This window comes from Apodemus sylvaticus, chromosome 9 (assembly GCF_947179515.1).
Source record: "Apodemus sylvaticus chromosome 9, mApoSyl1.1, whole genome shotgun sequence".
Classification (NCBI taxonomy): domain Eukaryota; kingdom Metazoa; phylum Chordata; class Mammalia; order Rodentia; family Muridae; genus Apodemus; species Apodemus sylvaticus.
Window position 1 is genome coordinate 14487700 of NC_067480.1, and position 22363 is coordinate 14510062.

Here is a 22363-nt window from a genome sequence, read left to right on the forward strand (position 1 = left end):
GTGGACAGCCTTATCTTGTCCCTGGTTTAGTGGAATTGCATTCAGTTTCTCTCCAATTTAATTTGATGTTGGTTATTGGTTTTCTGTATATTGCTATTATTATATATAGGTATATAATTTGTATCCCTTATCTCTCTAAGTCTTAACATGACAGGGTGTTGGATTTTGTCGAAGGCATTTTCAGCACCTAATGAGATGATCATATGGTTTTTTGCTTTCTATTTACTTATATGGTGGATTACATTGATGAATTTTTGTATATGGAACAATCCATCCATCCATAGAATGAAGCCTTCTTGGAAGATTTGTACTTGGATTAGGTTTGTGAGTATTTATTGAGTGATTTTTTACATCAATGTTCACTAGGAAAACTGATTTGAAATTATCCATTGTGCAGTTTTATGTGTGACATTGGTAACAGGGCGTCTTTTGCCTCATAGAATGAGGTTGACAATGGTCCTTCTATTTCTATTTTGTGAAATAGTTTGAGGAATGTTGGTACTATCTCTTCTTTGAATATCTGATAGAGTTCTGAGCTAAAACCATCTGACTCCCAGAATTTTTGCTGTTCTGGTGCTTCTTTTCTTCTTCTTCTTCTTCTTCTTCTTCTTCTTCTTCTTCTTCTTCTTCTTCTTCTTCTTCTTCTTCTTCTTCTTCTTCTTCCTCGTCTTCTCCTCTTCCTTTTTCTTCTTCTTGAAAAGTGTTTAATGATTTCTTCTATTTCCTTAGAGTTATAGGACTGTTTATACTGTTTACCTGATCTTGATTTAACTTTAATAAGTGGTATCGACCACATCTCCAGGTCCTGCAAGAGGCAAGAGGGGCTTCCAGGTGGCCAGCGGGGAGAAGTCGGTGTGCTCCTGTGAGTCCAGTGGGCCCCAGCAGGAGCCTTCAGGTGCCTGCTTTGGGATCTGAACAGCCTGGGCCACAGCACTCAGTCTCCAGGAAGTGCGGTAGACCTGGTGTGCACCCAGAGGCAGTCTGGGAGCTCACAGCACAGCTTGCTCCTGTGGCACAGAGATTAGGCTCCAGTCCAGAGTGGTGAATCCAGCGGACACCAGCAGGAGCCTTCAGGTGCCTGCTTTGGGATCTGAACAGCCTGGGCAACAGCACCCTGTCTCCAGGCAGTGCAGGAGATAAGCTGTGCACCAGAGGCCACCTGGGAAGGGGCAGCTTGCACTAGTGAGTCCAGCATTGACAAGACCAACTAACACCAGTGAGAACTAGATGGCAAAAGGTAAACACAGATATGTCACTAACAGAAATCAAGGCAATATGGCACCATCTGAACCCAATTCTCCTTTATCAGCATGTCCTGGATACCCCATCACACCAGTAAAACAAGATTTGGATTTAAAATCACTGGTCATGATGCTGGTACAGGAACACATGAAGGACATACTCAAAGAAATTCAGGAGAAAATGAATCAAAAGTTAGAAGCCCTTGCAAGGGAAACACAAAAATCATTGAAAGAAATACAGGAGAATACAAAAGCCAATAATGAGAAAACGCAAAAAACACTTAAAGAAATACAAGAGAACTTTGGTCAACAGGCTGAGGTCATGAAAGAGAAAACACAAAAAATCTCTTAAAGAATTGCAGGAAAGCACAAACAATCAAGTGAAGGAGCTAAGGAAAACCATCCAGGACCTAAAATCAGAAGTAGAAACAACTAAGAAAACTCAATGGGAGACAACTTTGGAGATAGAAAGCCTTGGGAAGAAATCAAGGGACATACATGCAAATATCAACAACAGAATACAAGAGATAGAAGAAAGAATCTCAGATGCTGAAGATACCATAGAAACCATGGACTCAACAGTTAAAGAAAATGGAAAATGCAGAAAGCTTGTAACCCAAAATATCCAGGAAGTCCAGGACACAATGAGAAGACCAAACCTAAGGATTATAGGCATAGATGAGAGTGAAGATTTACAACTTAAAGGGCCAGCAAATATCTTCAATAAAATTATGGAAGAAAACTTCCCTAACCTAAAGAGAGAGATGCCCATGAATATGCAAGAAGCCTACAGAACTCCAAACGGACTGGACCAGAACAGAAATACTTCCCATCACATAATAATCAAAACACCATATGTACTAAACAAAGAAATAATATTAAAGGCAGTAAGAGAAAAAGGCCAAGTAACATATAAAGGAAGACCTATCAGAATCAAAGCAGACTTTTCACCTGAGACTATGAAGGGTAGAAGATCCTGGGTAGATCTCATGCAGACTCTAAGAGAACACAAATTCCAGCCAAAACTACTATATCCAGCAAAACTATCAACCACCATAGATGGAGAAACTAAGATATTCCATGACAAAACCAAGTTTACCCAATATCTATCCACAAACCCAGCCCTACAAAGGATAATAGGAGGAAAACACCAATACAAGGAGGATAACTTCACCCTGAAAAAAGCAAGATAGTAACCTTTCATCAAACCCAAAAGAAGCAAACCAATCAAATTTAAAAAATAACGTCAAAAATGACAGGAAATAACAATCACTATTCCTTAATATCTCTTAACATCAATGGACTCAATGCCCCAATAAAAGGACACAGACTAACTGACTGGATACGTAAACAGGACCCTACATTTTGCTGCTTACAGGAAACACACCTAAGGGTCAAAGACAAACACTACCTTAGAGAAAAAGGCTGGAAGACAATTTTACAAGCAAATGGTCTCAGGAAACAAGCTGGAGTAGCCATTTTAATATCAGATAAAATTGATTTTCAACCCAAAGTCATCAAAAGAGACTCTGAGGGACACTTCTTGCTGGCCAAAGGAAAAATAAAACAAGAAGAACTCTCAATCCTGAACATCTATTCTCCAAATGCAAGGGCACCCTCTTTCGTAAAAGAAACTTTATTAAAGCTCAAAGCACACATTGCACCTAACACAATAATTGTGGGTGACTTCAACACTGCACTTTCCTCAATGGACCAATCAGGAAAACAGAAACTAAACAGGGACAGAATGAAACTAATTGAAGCTTTGGACCAATTAGATTTAACACACACACACACACACACACACACACACACACACACACACACACACACACACACATATATATATATATATATATATATATATATATATATATATATAACATTCTATCCTAAAGCAAAAGAATATAGCTTTTTCTCAGCAACTCATGGTACCTTCTCCAAAGTCGACCATATAATTGGTCACAAGACAGTTCTCAACAAATATAAGAAGATCGAACTAATCCCATGCCTCCTATCAGATCACTATGGAGTAAAAGTGGTCTTCAATAGCAACAAAAACAACAGAAAACCCACATACATGTGGAAACTGAACAATATTCTACTCAATGATACCTTGGTCAAGGAAGAAATAAAGAAAGAAATTAAAGACTTTTTAGAACACAATGAAAATGAAGACACAACATACCCAAATCTATGGGACACAATGAAAGCAGTGCTAAGGGGAAAACTCATAGCCCTGAGTGCCTCCAAAAAGAAAATGGAGAGAGCATACATTACCAGCTTAATGACACTCCTGAAAGCCCTGGAACAAAAGAAGCTATTTCACCCAGGAGGAGTAGAAGGCAGGAAATCATCAAACTCAGGGCCAAAATCAATCAAGTCGAAACAAAGAGAACCATACAAAAAATCAACAAAACCAGGAGCTGGTTCTTTGAGAAAATCAACAAGATAGATAAACCCTTAGCCAGACTGACCAAAGGGCACAGAGAAAGTATCCAAATTAACAAACTTAGAAATGAAAAGGGAGATATAACAACGGAAACTGAGGAAATCCAAAAAATCATCAGATGCTACTACAAGAGCCTGTACTCAACACAACTGGAGAACCTGGAGGAAATGGACAATTTCCTTGACAGATACCAAATACCTAAATTAAATCAGGACCAAATAGATAATCTAAACTGTCCCATAATGCCTAAAGAAATAGAAGGAGTCATAGAAAGTCTTCCAACCAAAAAAAGCACAGGACCAGATGGTTTCAGTGCAGAATTCTATCAGACCTTCAAAGAAGAGTTGGTATCAGCATAATTGTGGCTTCGTAGAAGGAATTGGGTAGGGTTCCTTCTGTTTCTATTTTGTGGAATAGTTTGAAGAGTATTGGTGTTAACTCTTCTTTGAAAAGAAGAAGTCAAACTATCATTATTTGCAGATGACATGATAGTCTACCTAAGTGACCCAAAAAACTCCACTAGAGAACTCCTACAGCTGATAAACAACTTCAGCAAAGTGGCAGGTTATAAAATCAACTCAAGCAAATCAGTGACCTTCCTATATTCAAAGGATAAGCAGGCTGAGAAAGAAATTAGGGAAATGACCCCCTTCACAATAGCCACAAACAGTATAAAGTATCTTGGGGTGAGTCTTACCAAACATGTGAAAGATGTGTATGACAAGAACTTCAAGACTCTGAAGAAGGAAATGGAAGAAGACCTCAAAAAATGGGAAAACCTCCCATGCTCAAGGATCGGTAGAATTAATATAGTTAAAATGGCCATTTTGCCAAAAGCAATATACAGATTCAATGCAATACCCATCAAAATCCCAACTTAATTCTTTACAGAGTTAGAAAGAGCAATTCTCAAATTAATCTGGAATAACAAAAAACCCAGTATAGCTAAAACTATTCTCAGCAACAAAAGAAATTCTGGGGGAATCAGTATCCCTGACCTCAAGCAATACTACAGAGCAATAGTGTTAAAAACTGCATGGTATTGGTATAGTGACAGGCAGGATGATCAATGGAACAGGATTGAAGATCCAGAAATGAACCCACACACCTATGGCCACTTGATCCTCGACAAAGAGGCTGAAAACATCCAATGGAAAAAAGATAGCCTTTTCAACAAATGGTGCTGGTTCAACTGGAGGTCAGCATGCAGAAGAATGAGAATTGATCCATCCTTGTCTCCTTGTACTAAGCTCAAATCCAAATGGATCAAAGATCTCCACATAAAGCCAGACACTCTGAAGCTAATAGAAAAGAAACTGGGGAAGACCCTTGAGGACATCGGTACAGGGAGAAAGTTTCTGAACAGAACACCAATAGCGTATGCTCTAAGAGCAAGAATTTACAAATGGAACCTCATAAAATTACAAAGTTTATGTAAGGCAAAGGACACCATCAAGAGGACAAATTGGCAACCAACAAATTGGGAAAGGATCTTCACCAATCCTGCATCAGATAGAGGGCTAATATCCAATATATATAAAGAACTCAAGAAGTTAGATTCCAGAAAACCAAACAACCCTATTAAAAATGGGGTACAGAGTTAAACAAAGAATTCTCACCTGAAGAACTTCGGATGGTGGAGAAGCATCTTAAAAAATGCTCAACTTCATTAGTCATTAGGGAAATGCAAATCAAAACAACCCTGAGATTTCACCTTACACCAGTCAGAATGGCTAAGATTAAAAATTCAGGAGACAGCAGGTGTTGGAGAGGGTGTGGAGAAAGAGGAACACTCCTCCACTGCTGGTGGGGTTGCAAATTGGTACAACCACTCTGGAAAGCAGTCTGGCTGTTCCTCTGAAACATGGGCAACTCACTTCCAGAAGATCCTGCTATACCACTCCTGGGCATATACCAAGAGGATTCCCCACCATGTAATAAGGATACATGCTCTACTATGTTCATAGCAGCCCTATTTATAATTGCCAGATGCTGGAAAGAACCCAGGCATCCCTCAACAGAAGAGTGGATGCAAAAAATGTGGTATCTCTACACAATGGAATACTATTCAGCCATTAGAAACAATGAATTCATGAAATTTTTAGGCAAATGGATGGAGCTAGAGAACATCATACTAAGTGAGGTAACCCTGACTCAAAAGGTGAATCATGGTATGCACTCACTAATAAGTGGATATTAACCTAGAAAACTGGAATACCCAAAACATAATCCACACATCAAATGAGGTACAAGAAGAAAGGAAGAGTGGTCCCCTGTTGTGGAAAGACTCAGTGAAGCAGTATTCAGCAAAACCAGAATGGGGAAGTGGGAAGGGTGGGAGGACAGGGGGAGAGAAGGGGACTTGCGGGACTTTCGGGGAGTGGGGGGCTAGAAAATGGGAAATCATTTGAAATGTAAATAAAAATATATCGAATAAAAAATAAGTGGTATCGATCAAGACAATCACCTATTTCATTTAGGTTTTCCAACTTTGGTTAGTATAGGCTTTGAAGTAAGACCTAATAAGTCTTTGGATTGCCTCAGTTTCTGTTGTTGTGGACTACTTTTTAGTTTTGATTTTACTAATCTGGATTTTGTCTCTCTGCCTTTTAGTTAGTTTGGCTAAAGTTAGTCTTTTAGATTTTCTCAAAGAACTCAGTTTCATTGTTTTTTGTATTTTTCTGTTTGCAATTTATTGATTTCAGCTGTGAGCCTGATTATTTTCTGCTCTCTACTCTTCTTCTCTCTGTGTGTATGTGTGTGTTTGTCTCTGTGTGTGTGATCTTGATTTTGTCCTAGAGCATTTTCTTGTGCTTTTTGCTACCATGAATTCTATCCAATTCCTTTATAAAAGCACTTAATGCTATGAATTTTTCTTTTAGCACTTCTTCAGTGTGTCCTGTAACTTTTGGTATATTGTGACTTTATTTGTTAAAATTTAGAAATTCTATAATATCTTTCTTATTTCTTCCATGACACAGAGCTCATTCAGGAGAGTTCTTCAGAGTCCATGAGTTTGTGAGCTTTCTGTTGCTGAGTTTCAGCTTTAATTCATGGTTTTCTGATTAGATAAAAGGGAATATTTTAATTTCATTGTACCTGTTGAGGCTCGCTTTGAACAGTGTGACCAATTTTAGAGAAGGTTCTATGAGGTGCTGAGAAGAAGGTATATTCTTTTATATTTGGGTGAAATGTTCTGTACATATCTGTTAGATCCATTTGATTCATAACCTCTGTTAGTTTTATTATTTCTCTATTTAGTTTCTGTCTCAATGGCCTGTCTTTTTGAGTGGTTATTCAGGTTGCGCACTATTTATGTGTGAAGTTTGATGTATGATTTAAGCTTTAGTAATATTTCTTTTAAGAATTCAGGTGGCGACATCAGAACTCTGTCTTCCACCAGTCAGTTATGAGAGACTCTCCGCCATCTTGGATCTCGGGCACCAGAGAAATCATACAGACTGAGGTATGCAAATATAAACCGAGGCCAACATCCCTGGGGGGGGGGGATCTAAGCCAGACTGGCATTGGCCTGCACCCAGGCCCTGGGCTGTTTGGGGGCCATTGGTGTGCCAACCTGGCCAGGAGGTTGTTTGCCTGGCCCAGCACACGTGCCGCCATTTTGACTACAGGACTCCAGAGAGTTCTAGCAGGCAAAGTCAGCTAAGAGTCGTAGCCCGAGGCTAACATAGCGGGGATCTAAGCCAGACAGGTCTTGGACTGCCCCCAAGGCCCTGGGCTGCTTGGTGGGCCATGTGTGTGCCAACCTGGCCAGGAGGTTTTTAGTCTAGCAGACGTTCCCAGCCCTTTCAAAGAGCGTATGCACACCACCATCCTGACAGTACCAATTAACAGTCATAGTCCAAGGGAACTTTGCTCAGGCCTTAGTTTTCCAGGCTTTTGCCTAGACTCAGGGCCTCAGCAGCTAGGCACACTCCACCATACTGGCCACCTGACAGAAACAATTAACAGTCATAGCCTGAGGGGAAATTTGCTTGGGCCTTAGCCTTCCAGGCTTTTGCCTAGACTCAGGACCTCAGCAGCTAGGCTAGCCTTGTGTGCACCAAACCAGTTGGGAGATAGGCTGCCCAGCAGAGTGACCAGCACTCTGAAAAGGTCCTGCAGCATACACCATCAGCACTCCCTGAAGGAGCAAAAGGGCACCACCTGGTTCATGCAGACAATCTGGGTCAAGGCACACTAGGGCTCCAAGGGCACCCAAGAGGAGGACAGCACATCAGCAATCTGTAACAGGGGAAATAGTGTTGTGGAAATAGCCCTACAGCCTCACAGGAGGCACAAACATCAGCCAGAGACGAGACCAACTTATGCCAGAAATAACAAGATGGCAAAGGGCAAACACAGAAAACTACTAACAGAAATCTAGGCAATATGGCAGCGTCTGAAGCAAACTCTCCAACATCAGCAAGTCCTGGTTACACAAACACACCAGAAAAACAAGATTTGGATTTAAAATCACTGTTCATGATGCTGCTAGAAGAACACAAAAAGGACATAAATGAATCTCTTAAAGAAATACAGGGGAACATGAATAAGCTAGAAACCTGTATAATGGAAACACAAAAATCACGTAAAGAAATTCAGGAGAATAAGGCTTCTGAGATAGAAGTCAATAAAGAAGAAACACAAAAAAAATTAAATGCAGGAGAAAGTGAGTCAAACAGCAGATGTCATAAAAGAGGAAACACAAAAATCTCTTAAAGAATTACAGAAAAACACAAACAAGCAAGTGAAGGAGCTAAGCAAAACCATCCAGGATCTAAAATCAGAAGTAGAAACAACTAAGAAATCACAAAGGGAGACAACTTTGGAGATAGAAAACCTTGAGAAGAATCAGGGGCCATAGATGCAAATATCAACAACAGAATACAAGAGATGGAAGAAAGAATCTCAGATGCCAAAGATATCATAGAAACCATTGACTCAACAGTCAAAGAAAATGCAAAATGCAAAACGCTTATATCCCAAAACATCTAGGAAATCCAGGACACAATGAGAAGACCAAACCTAAGGATTATGGGTATAGATGAGAGTGATGATTTATAACTGAAAGGGCCAGCAAATATCTTCAACAAATTTATGGAAGAAAACTTTCCCAACTTAGAGAGATGCCCATGAATATACAAGCAGCATACAGAACTCTGAACAGACTGGACCTGAGCAGAAATACCCCTCGTCACATAATATCAAAACCCCAAATGTACTAAACAAAGAAAGAATATTAAAGGCAGCAAGAGAAAAAGGCCAAGTAACATATAAAGAAAGACTTATCAGAATCACACCAGACTTCTCACCAGAGACCATGAAAGCTAGAAGATCCTGGGCATATCTCATGCAGACTCTAAGAGAACACAAATGTCAGGGAAGACTACTATATCCACCAAAACTCAATCACAATAGATGGAGAAACCAAGATATTCCATGACAAAACCAAATTTACACAATATCTTTCTACAAACCCAGCTCTACAAAGAATAATAGGAGGAAAACACCAATACAAGGAGGGAAAGACACCCTGGAAAAAGCAAGATAGTTACCTTCTTTCATCAAACCCAAAAGAAGATAACCACTCAAATATAAAAATAACATCGAAAATTACAGGAAATAATAATCACTATTCCTTAATATCTCTTAATGTCCATGGACTGAACTCCCCAATAAAAAGACATAGACTAACAGACTGGATAAGGAAAAAGGATCCTAAATTTTGCTGCATACAGGAAACACACCTCAATGTCAAAGACAAAAACTACATTAGAGTATAGATGAGAGTGATGATTTACAGCTGAAAGGGCCAGCAAATATCTTCAACAAAATTATGGAAGAAAATTTTCCCAACCTAAAGAGAGAGATGACCATGAATATAAAAGAAGCATACAGAACTCCAAACAGACTGGACCTGAGCAGAAATACCTCTCGGCACATAATAATCAAAACCCCAACTGTACTAAACAAAGAAAGAATATTAAAGGCAGCAAGAGAAAAAGGCCAAGTAACATATAAAGGAAGACCTATCAGAATCACACCTCATTCTAATATCAGATAAAATTGGCTTTCAACTTAAAATCATCATAAGAGATACAGAAGGACACTTGTTGGTCAAAGAAAAAATCCACCAAGAAGAACTTTCAATTCTGAACATCTATGCGCCAAATGCAAGGGCACCCTAATCTGTACAAGAAACTTTGCTAAAGCTCAAAGCACACATTGCACCTAACACAATCATTGTGGGTGACTTCAGCACTCCACTCTCTGCAATGGACCAATCAGAAAAATAGAAACAAAACAGGGACACAATAAAACTAATTGAAGCTTTGGACCAATTGGACTTGACTGATATTTATAGAACATGTCACCTGAAAACAAAAGAATAAACCTTTTTCTCAGCACCTCATGGTACCTTCTCCAAAATCGACTATATAATTAATTGGTCACAAGACAGACCTCAACAAATATAAAAAGATCATACTAATCCCATGCCTCCTATCAGATCAAGGAGTAAGAGTGGTCTTCAATTGCAACAAAAACAACAGAAAGTCCACATACACATGGAGGCTGAACAAAACTCTACTCAATGACACCTTGGCCAAAGAAGAAATAAAGAAAGAAATCAGAGACTTTTTAGAATTTAATGAAAATGAAGGCAAAACATACCCAAATCTTTGGGACACAATGAAAGCAGTGCTAAGAGGAAAACTCATAGCTGTGAGCGCCTCCAAAAAGAAAATGGAGAGTGCAAACACTAGCATTTTAACTACACACCTGAAAGCCCTGGAACAAAAAGAAGCCAATTCACTCAGGAGGAGTAGAAGAAAGGAAATCATCAAACTCAGGGCTGAAATCAGTCAAGTGGAAACAAAGAGAACCATACAAAGAATCAACAAATCTGGGAGCTCGTTCTTTGAGAAAATCATCAAGATAGATAAACCCTTAGCCAGACTGACCAAAGGGCACAGAGAAAGTATCCAAATTAACAAAATTAGAAATGAAAAGGGGATATAACAAGAGAAACTGAGGAAATTAAAAAAATCATCAGATCCTTCTACAAAAGCATATACTCATCACAACTGGAGAATCTGAAGGAAATGGACAATTTCCTAGACAGATACCAAATACCTAAATTAAATCAGGATCAAATAGATCATCTTAACAGTCCCATAACCCCTAAAGAAATAGAAGGGGTCATAAAACGTCTTCCAACCAAAAAAAGCACAGGACCAGATGGTTTCAGTGCAGAATTCTATCAGACCTTCAAAGAAGACCTAACACCAATACTCTTCAAACTATTCTACAATATAGAAACAGAAGGAACACTACCCAATTCCTTTTACAAAGCCAAAATTACGCTGATACCAAAACCAGACAAAGATCCAACAAAGAAAGAGAACGTCAGAGCAATTTCCCTTATGAACATCGATGCAAAAATACTCAATAATATTTTTGCCAACCGAATCCAAGAACACATCAAAACAATCATCCACTATGATCAAGTAGGCTTTATCCCAGGGATGCAGGGTTGGTTCAATATACGGAAATCCATCAATGCAATCCACTACATAAACAAACTCAAAGAAAAAAAACCACATGGTCATTTCATTGGATGATGAAAAAGCATTGACAAAATTCAGCATCCTTTCATGCTTAAAGTTTGAAAGAACAGGAATTCAAGGCCCATACCTAAGCATAGTAAAAGCAATATACAGCAAACCGGTAGCCAGCATCAAACTAAAAGGAGAGAAACTTGAAGCAATCCCACTAAAATCAGGGACTAGACAGGGCTGCCCCCTTTCTCCTTATCTTTCCAATATTGTACTTGAGGTACTAGCTCAGGCAATTAGACAACATAAGGAGGTCAAATGGATACAAATTGGAAAGGAAGAAGTCAAACTATCATTATTTGCAGATGATATGATAGTCTACATAAGTGACCCACAAAACTCCACTAGAGAACTACTACAGCGTATAAATAACTTCAGCAAAGTGGCAGGTTATAAAATAAAATCAAGCTAATCAGTAGCTTTCCTATACTCAAGGGATAAGCAGGCTGAGAAAGAAATTAGGGAAATGATACCCTTCACAATAGCCACAAACAGTATAAAGTACCTTGGGGTGACTCTTACCAAGCATGTGAAAGATCTGTATGACAAGAACTTCAAGACTCTGAAGAAGGAAATAGAAGAAGACATTAGAAAATGGAAAAACCTCCCATGCTCATGGATCGGCAGGATTAATATAGTTAAAATGGCCATTTTGCCAAAAGCAATATACAGATTCAGTGCAATACCTGTCAAAATCCCAACTCAATTCTTCATAGAGTTAGAAAGAGCAATCCTCAAATTCATCTGGAATAACAAAAAACCCAGGATAGCTAAAACTATTCTCAACAACAAAAGAAATTCTGGGGGAATCAGTATCCCTGACCTCAAGCAATACTACAGAGCAATAGTGTTAAAAACTGCATGGTATTGGTACAGTGACAGGCAGGCAGATCAATGGAACAGGATTGAAGATCCAGAAATGAACCCACACACCTATGGCCACTTGATCCTCGACAAAGGGGCTGAAAACATCCAATGGAAAAAAGATAGCCTTTTCAACAAATGGTGCTGGTTCAACTGGAGGTCAGCATGCAGAAGAATGCAAATTGATCCATCCTTGTCTCCTTGTACTAAGCTCAACTCCAAATGGATCAAGGACCTTCACATAAAGCCAGACATTCTGAAGCTAATAGAAAAGAAACTGGGGAAGACCCTTGAGGACATCCATACAGGGGGAAATTTCCTGAACAGAACACCAATAGCGTATGCTCTAAGATCAAGAATTGACAAATGGGACCTCATAAAATTGCAAAGTTTCTGTAAAGCAAAGGACACTATCAAAAGGAGAAATCGGCAAGCAACAAATTGGGAAAAGATCTTCACCAACCCTACATCAGATAGAGGGCTAATATCCAATATATACAAAGAATTCAAGAAGTTAGACCCCAGAAAACCAAACAACCCTATTAAAAATGGAGTACAGAGTTAAACAAAGAATTCTCACCTGAAGAACTTCAGATAGCGGAGAAACATCTTTAAAAATGCTCAACTTCATTCAGGGAAATGCAAATCAAAACAACCCTGAGATTTCACCTTACACCAGTCAGAATGGCTAAGATTAAAAACTCAGGAGACAGCAGGTGTTGGCAAGGATGTGGAGAAAGTGAAACAGTCCTCCACTGCTGGTGGGGTTGCAAATTGGTACAACCACTCTGGAAATCAGTCTGGTGGTTCCTCAGAAAACTGGGCATGTCACTTCCAAAAGATCCTGCTCTACCACCCCTGGGCATATACCCAGAGGATTCCCCAGCATGCAATTAGGATATATGCTCCACTATGTTCATAGCAGCCCTATTTATAATAGCCAGAATCTGGAAAGAACCCAGGTATCTGTCAACAGAAGAATGGATGCAAAAAATGTGGTATATATACACAATGGAATACTATTCAGCCATTAGAAACAATGAATTCATGAAATTCGTAGGCAAATGGATGGATCTGGTGAACATCATACTAAGTGAGGTAACCCAGTCTCAAAAGATCAATCATGGTATGCACTCACTAATAAGTGGATATTAGCCTGGAAAACTGGAATACCCAAATCATAATCCACACATCAAATGAGGTACAAGAAGAACAGAGGAGTGGCCCCTGGTTCTGGAAAGACTCAGTGTAGCAGTATAAGCAAAACCAGAACAAGGAAGTGGGAAGGGGTGGGTGGGAGAACAGGGGGATGGAAGGGGGCTTAATGTGACTTTCGGGGAGTAGGGGGCCAGAAAAGGGGAAATCATTTGAAATGTAAATAATAAATATATCAAATAAAAAAAAGAAATTCTAGGATAGCAACAGCAACAATAACCATATCTAATGTTTATTATTTGCTAAGTATCTAATATTTTCTCACATTATCATACTTAATTCTTAAGTGTGTATAATGATGCACACACTGTTCTTATCCCCATTTGAAAAGATGAGAAACTTCATGCTTCAGAATAGTCAGCTGGTTTGATATGGAGTCAAATCTCAAGCTTAGATCTTTCTGTGGCAGGCCTGTGCTTCTAACTACTGTTATGCAAAGATGAACTGTATGGAATACTTAAAATTAGGACATTTTGGATAATAACAATTAAAATTTCCTGAGTCTAACACAAAGTTTCCCCTCATCTCTTCCTGGATTTTCCTCACCTCTCCGTCCTTCCAAAGCTATGCCTTCTTTTTCTCTCTCTTTAGCAAGAAAACAGACAAAAAAACCAAGCAAACAAAAAACAAAAATAACAATAAAAATCAAAAAATAAATGAAAAAAGAAAAAAACAAATTAAAAAACTAGAATAAAATAAAATAAATAAAAAGTACTAGAAACACACACAATCCAAATAAATAAATAAATGACACAAAAATCAGAAAACATAATATACAAGCAAAGGGCCAGTACGGGGGAATGCCCAAACAAAAATTATGAGATGAACAAAAACCCTCCAAAACTGCCACTGAGTTCATTTTGCATTGATCATCTACTGTTGGGCAAGGGACCTGCCCTTGGTTTATATTACTAGTGAGACTCCATTGGAGAAAACTAATTTTTCATTTGCAAGTTGTTATCACTTTGAGATAGCTTCCGGATTAGGGATGTGTGTTTCTGTCTACTTCCCTCTTAGCACTGGCACCCACTCCATCAGGCCCAGACCTGTACAGGCCCTATGCTTACTGCCACAGTCATGAGAGTTCATATGTGTGTCAGTCCTGCTGTGTCTGGGAGGTCTTGTTTCCTTGGTGTCCTCCATCCATTCTGACTCTTATAATCTTCCTTCCCATTCTTCTGCAGGTTCTCCCTGAACTTTGAGGGGAGGCATTTGATGGGGACCTCCCATTTAGGATCAAGTGTTCCGAGGCGCCTCACTCTCTACACATTATCTAGTTTGAGGTTTGTTATTTATTTATTTATTTACCTTGATAGAACACTGTTTCTCTCTGATTATTCAATAGGAAATAGGAAGGAGACCAATGAGAATAATGGGAGAAAGGATAAATATTACCAAGGGAAAAAATACACACAAACACACACACATCCTCTCTCTTTCTCTCTCTCTCTCTCTCTCTCTCTCTCTCTCTCTCTCTCTCTCTCTCTCTCTCTCTCTCTCTCTCTCTCTCTTTCACACACACACACACACACACAAACAAATATGTTATAATAAAACTAAAGTATGTCTTTAATGGGAAAATGGAAGTCAGGGCGAAAAAAAGAATTCAGGTGGCCTTGCATTTGAGTCACAAATGTTAGGAATTAAGACATCATCTTAGAAGACTTTTTCTTTGATGACTATGAGTTTTCTTCCCATTTCCATTAATTCTTTCTGGTTGAAAATTGATCTTATTAAATGTTACAATGGCTACAACAGGTTGCCTCTTCAGTTCATTTGCTTAGTAAAGCTTGTCCTGCCCTTTACTGTGAAGGTAATATATATCTTTGATGCTGAAATATGTTTCTTGTAAGCTGTTTCCATATCCATTCTGATTGCCTTTGTCTTTTTATTTGGGAATTGATTTCATTCAGGTTAAGAGATATTAATGATCAATGACTGTTAATTCCAGTTATTTTGATGGTGGTGATGGTATTAGTATGTGTTTATGTGTGTTTGTCTGTGTGTGTGTGTGTGTGTGTGTGTGTGTGTGTGTTTCCTTTCCTTCGGTGTCCTAGTGTTAGTCTCCTTGGATTGCTAATATTCTTCTAGAATCTTCTGTAAGGTTGAATTTTTGGATGAATATTGTTTAAATTTGATTTTGTTGTATAATTTCTTGTTTTCTCCATTTATGGTGATAGAAAGTCTTGCTGGGTATAGAAATCAGTAGTAGTCTGATTTGTTTTTGTCTATTATCTGCAAGACATCTGGCCAGTTACTGTGGTTTGGTCTTGCTGTCTATTTTAATGCTAAGTGTGGGGTCCCATGACCTGGAGTCAGCAAGCAGACTGCATTTAGGTTATTTCTGATTGGTAAATAAATATGTCAATAGCCAATACCTGGCAAAAGAGACATAGGTGGGATTTAGGTTTCCTGGGCTTGGGTTTGGAGGCGAACCTTTGGAGAAGAAGAAGAGGAGGTGGAATTGGTCATGGGTTAAGAATCAAGAAAGCATGGCCCTTAAGGGCTGTCCAATTAGAGTTACGAGCAGCTTACATGAAACATAGTAAGTAATAACACGGGTTTATACACAGGAAAGCAGATTCTAATAAGATAGAGTATAGGTATCTGCCCAGCTTTAATGATGATTAAGGTTTATTATAATTAAAGGTTGGGTGTATCTTTTATCCAGGAACTAAGTGATCAAAGGTAGGGTAGAAACCCAAGATCAGAATTAAATAATTTATACAACACCAGGCCTTTCTGGCTTTTAGAGTCTCTGTTGAAAAATCAGGTGAGAATAGTAAGTGTGCTTATATGTTAGTTGGCCTTTTTTCCTTGCAGATTTTGATATTCTTTCTTCTGTACATTTTGAGATTTGATTATGATGTAATGAGAGGGATTTTACTTCTGATGCAATATATTCAGTGCTCTGTAAGCTCCTTGTATGCATATAGGCACATCTTTCTTTAGGTTAGGAAAAATTTCTTCTATGATTTTATTGAAAATATTTTCTGAGCCTTGTATCTGGGAATCTTTCTCTCCTCCCCTTCCTCTTCCTTCTCCTCCTCCTCTTCCTTTCACCCTTTCCCCTTCCTCTTTCCCCCTTCCTATTATTATTAGTATTATTAGTATTAGTATTAATTATTTCCTATAATTCTTAGTTTTGATCTTTTCATAGTGTTCCAGATTTCTTGGATGTTTTATGTCATAAACATTTTAGATTTAGCATTTTCTTTGACTAATGTATTGATTTATTCAATAATTACTTCTATGCCTGATTTTCTCTCTTCCATCCCTCATACTTTGTTGGTGATGATTCCATCTATAGTTTCTGTTCTCTTCCCTGGGTTTTTCATCTCCAGGAATCACTCAGTTTGTGTTTTCTTTATTGCTTCTGTTTTCATTATCAGGTCTTGAATGATTTTATTCATTTCCTTCACCTTTTTGATTGCAATTTCCTGTATTTCTTAAGGGATTTATTAATTTTCTCTTCAAAGGTCTCTGTCATCTTTATAAGTTTGGATTTAAGGTCATCTTCTTGTGTTTCAGCTGTGTTAGAATATCCAGAGTTTGCTGTAGCAGGATAGCTTGGCTCTAGTGCTATGATGTTGCCCTTTTTGTGTTTTTTGGCTGTCCGTTTGCCATGAGATAGTCCCTGGAATTCGTTTGGTGTTCCTAATGTCAGCAAGACTCCTCAAGGAGGTAGTCAATACCATGGGCCTGACAATGGATCTCAGGAACAGCCTGCTGCTCACCTTTCCTGGTTGTGCCCCAAGTTGACCCAGCAGTCAGGCGATTGGTCTGTAGGGGTCTAACCTTTATGTAACTGAGGCCCCACAGGCCTTCTCAGAAAGGCACAAAGAGCTTTTGGGAAGACAATGGAGGTCAGGGGCCAGTGCATTATCACATTTTCAAATCTATTCTTTTGTTGAGGGGTGTCTAGATTGTTTCTGCTTTCTGACTATTATGATTAGAGCAACAACAATCTTGTTTGAGCAAATGTATTTGTGGTAAAAGTGAAGCATCCTTTGGGTACATGCCAAAAGTGATACATCTGAATCTTGGGGTATATACTGATCTGAGAAACAATCACATTGATTTCCATCAGAAATATATGAACTTTTACTTTCACCAATAATGTGTTAGTGTTCCTCTTACTTCACATTCTGGTCAGCATGAGTTGTCAATTGTCATCCTTATATCCACAGGTAAGGGGTAGCTCTCAGATCTCAGCAAAGAACTCTCTTTTTTTGAAGACATATCATTTCAGAGAGTCACATCTGGTCACAATACAGAGAAAAACTTGTTGGGGGGGCATTCTCAGCTTCAATTGTTGCATATAAAATACAACCACTATAGTTAATATTCACAGAGCATCACAGATGAGGGGATGGGAACATTGTAAGAGCTAGAGAAACAGGAAATCTGTTATGACCCTCATTCATGGATAACAGGCATCCTGAACACATGAAGTCTCATGGCTATCTAAAGAGCACTTGGACAATACCACCAATTTATAACCCATTGTGAAGAAAATTTCACAGGACTCTACACCTAAATTATGACTGACAAGCAATTGATGACTCCAAAAGAAAGGAGAACGTCTCTTTCCCAGAGATGTACTGGATAACTTATTACCTGATGTTAAATGTTGTGACCTAAGGACATGAATGTACATATTATACATAACTGCATAAATGGACTTAGTATTATTTTTAAGCAAATAGTTCCTTGAAACTACATTGTGTCTTAGTATAGGGCTCATGCCTTGAATTCCAGCACTCGAGAAGCAGGTGAATCTCTTAGAATTTGAAGACAGCCAGGTTGAAATGGGAAATCCTAGAACAGGTAGGGCTACATAGTGAGATCATGTTTCAAAAATCTTATTTCTTGCTAGGAGATAAACACATTCAATTCCTTAAGCTTGATTGTACTGTACTGCATTATCTAAGTCTATATGGTTCTTCAATTTAAAAAATAACTATGAATAAATTAACTCAGTGAATGATTCTATTTCTTTTCACTTATTCTTGAATTTCTCCCTTCAGGTGGTGATATGTTGTGACAAGCAGGAGACACTTTCCAATAACTCAGTTTAAATACTTATATGAAGGAACCTGTGTTGTTTGGATCTGTAAGACGAAAATCATTATAAAGGTCATTTTTAATTGTGCACACTGGCAGCACAGGTCATACCTTAAATCACCTTGCCGTGGAACCTCAAACTAACTACATGCATGACCTGTAAGCAGAATCACTGTGGATTATGTTAGAAGAGTTATCAGGTTTTTATTTTAGTAGAGTATTATATAAATAATCATTTGCAAAAATAGTATAATATTATGATCATTATTAGATTAAATTAATAATAATTAACATCTAATTTTATGTTAATAATTTTATTTATATTTTATATATTTACATTTATTTCTATACTATATATAAATAAAAACATATTTGTTTGTATAGTAATAAAAATAAAATAAATTAATTGACTGATTAACAATTAATTATCTGATTTGTGATATATTTATGTAATATTTGTTTTCATTTTCAGTTTGATTCTATTAAAATGTATTGACTGTAACAGATATTTACTGTGATATTTATTTACTAAATATATGCATAGATCAGGATAGTTTTGTTAATCATTATAACTTATAATGCTTACTCTGTTTATGACCAAACTAGGAAGGCTTACAATTTTCTTAACATGGATTATATATACCCTTATAGAGTACATAATTATACTTTAAATTTTTTCTATTTCAATGAAGGAATAAGCAGTACTAAGAAAGGCAAAACACTTGCTTAAATTCATACTCTTTGTAAATCATAAGATCCAAACTGAATTCATCCTGATTCTAAAGTCAATCCACCATAACATCCATTAAATTTACTTTAAAAGAAACAGGAAAAATAGATATTCAGGTGATTTTACAGGTCTGACTCTCCAATCAATCTCCAGCTGCTAGTCCATCTTTTAATTTACAGATACAACATTAAAGTTCTTATATATAATAGGAAGAGAGGTTGAGAAAAATTTGTAGTAATATTTTGTCATTACTGTGCTTTTTATCAAAGCCATTAAAAATAAACTATATATAATAATCTTATCTTAAATAATTGGGGCAAAGAAGTCAAACCCTGTATTCATTCATCATAAACCTAAGAAGATGTGTTCATTATCTCTTAACACCTTCATACTTTACTAGAAAATCTGTGACTCTTCATACTAAGTGTAATCTGTAATGACAATAAGTAGCTTTGTGATAGTCCATGTCAGGTCTCATAGCAAAGTTACAAAAACAATTTCCTTTATTGAGCTGTGTATACTAAAAATTGTGGAATAAAAAAGGGTCATGCATTTGAAATACAGGAAAAGGGTGTTCACTGGTGGGTTTGGAAGGAAGAAAGAAAACAGAGAAATTATGTAATTATATTATAATCTCAAAAATGAAATAATTTTGATGTCATAGACTTTTATTTTGTTCATTGACATTAAACACAAAAACAAAAACAATCGATATGTGTTTAATATGCCAATCCTTAATTCTGGTTTTCTATGGTTTTGAAAACTTAATTTTGTTTCATTTTGTCTGGAACATAGCACATGTGCTCTTCACTGTATTCTTTTGTAATCTTAAGCAACAGGTAAGCGTTAAGAATTTTATCTAAAAAACAATTATATCATTAAATATATGAATTGGTTTCTCTGACAGCCTGACTTAGCATTCAGTTTCTGCACCAGTTAATTATCTCCTTTTATTTTGTTGGAAATCTTTGCTTCATTGTGAATTCCAGGTAGCTCTGGAGCTAGTTTACATTTATTCATGCTTTTAGTTTTCCTGCAAGTCCTTATACAAAACTATAAATCTCTTAAAGGATTATGATGATTGTTTGGCTCCACCACGAACTCTCCTAATTTTAAGTATCCCTTGATTATGCTTCCAACATGAATATTGGGCAACTGATAATTCTCACTCTCATCAATAATTTCAGTTTTCTTCCATTGCGATAAAAAATTTGTTTTCTAATATTAGCCAAGAATTAATGCTTCAAATTTAAATGGCCCTTTTAGTTTGAGAAATATAGAATAACTAAAAAGCAAAACTATCCTTGGTTGTATAGTTGTCTCCTGAAATTACTAGGCTCATATCTCATGCTGTCGACCTCCAGCCAATGAATCCAATTTCTTCTAAATTCCTTTCTGAATCTGAATAAAACCTTGAGGTTATGTTGGTTTTTTTTTTTAATAATATCATGGGCTTCTCCTCACTTACTCGTATGAAACTCTAAAGGGCACCGTGTTTTGCTGATAGGGGATTTTCACAAAATCCCTAAATTTCTGATTAACCATAATATCTCCCATATAAATCATATCCAGATGCCACCACTAATACAAAGACAATCCTATGTTATGGAGGGAATCTAACAAGAGAGAGGAAATATACCATTTTGTGGGGTAAACCACATAATACTGGTATTTCATGGCATTGTATCCTGCCAGTTCTTTATTATGACATATTATATATAAAAGCTGAGAGTTGAAAAGCATACGGTAATAGTAGTAAATCCATTTGATATCTTTTCAACAGTTGAGTGGGCTGGGGTTTCATTTTGATAGCTGAAAACAAGACATATTCTTCTGCTTTGATCCCTGTTTTGTTTATTTCTATAGCTTTATTAATCCGCAATATTCACTAAAATCCAAACATTCTTAAGGTCATAAAAGTATTAAGGTGAGCCCTAAAATGATTTCCATAAGTATCTGAAATAAACAAATGGTTTTATTTATCATTAAGAAAGATGGCATTAAACCCATCACCTGTGCTAGGAATCTTAAAAATATGTGAGGGTATCATTACATATAGCCAACATAAATAGGTTTTAAAACATCCTACTAAAATGTTCAGATAAAATGTGAGATTTTTATGTATAGGAAAGTAAGCTACTGTTATAAGCAGATTTGATCTATCTACTGCCCTTGGTTCATTATTCAAGGTAGACTCCATAGACTCATTATACTATTGTAAAGCACTTTTCTAGACAATGGAAACTAAATAAATGTGTGTGTGTGTGTGTGTGTGTGTGTGTGTGTCTATGTTTTCTATCGAAGAAATCTACAAACTGTTCAAAAATCAGTTTATGTATTTTTAAATAGTTTCCTGTCAGAGTTTAGTTTAATTAATATGAAAAATATATGAATATATCATCTAAATGTGCTTAATAGTTCTCTGGGATAGTTTTCATAATCGATATTAAATTTCTTATAAATAAAAGAGCCATGGTATGAAAATTTGCAGAAAGAATCATCAAGTTAGATGCTCATAAATAGCTCTGCTCCACTTGAGCAATGATGTTCCCACAGCATTGACTGTGTCTCAGAGAAAAATAACTCATCACAAAACACTACACACTTGCCAAGAATGTTTTCATAGCCTTTGGAAGCAAAGTACTTAATAACTAGACTCATTAAGGCTAATGGTAAATCAGTGAAATTAAATATTTCTATAAATCATTTTATTAATAAAACACAGGGCACATTAAGGAACTATTGAACTGTTAAGCTTTAATATTTCAGAATCTACATTTTATAAACATTTCAATTAGTACACGTTGATGACTCTCACAGAAGACACTGCATAGGGTAGAAAAGTACTCACTGGTTACATCAATAAAATCAGGACCAACATACTTTTCTTTAGAATATTTCAGTGCAAGGCTACATTATATACAAATGTAATGCATCCCACATAAATTCATTTTTTGTTGTAAATATGTGTGTTTAAGTATATATGTGCATCTAAATATCCATTAAGTGTATTCTGTCTCTTACAGCTGCCAAGATCCATCTGAAAGATTCCTGGACTGTTGTAACAGTCTGTAGCTTGTTGCAGTCTTACCATTGCTTTTAATTGGGGAAAACTTGAAAGATATTTGATCAGATTAAAGGAGAGAATACTGGAGCCTGTAAGTGAAATAATGAC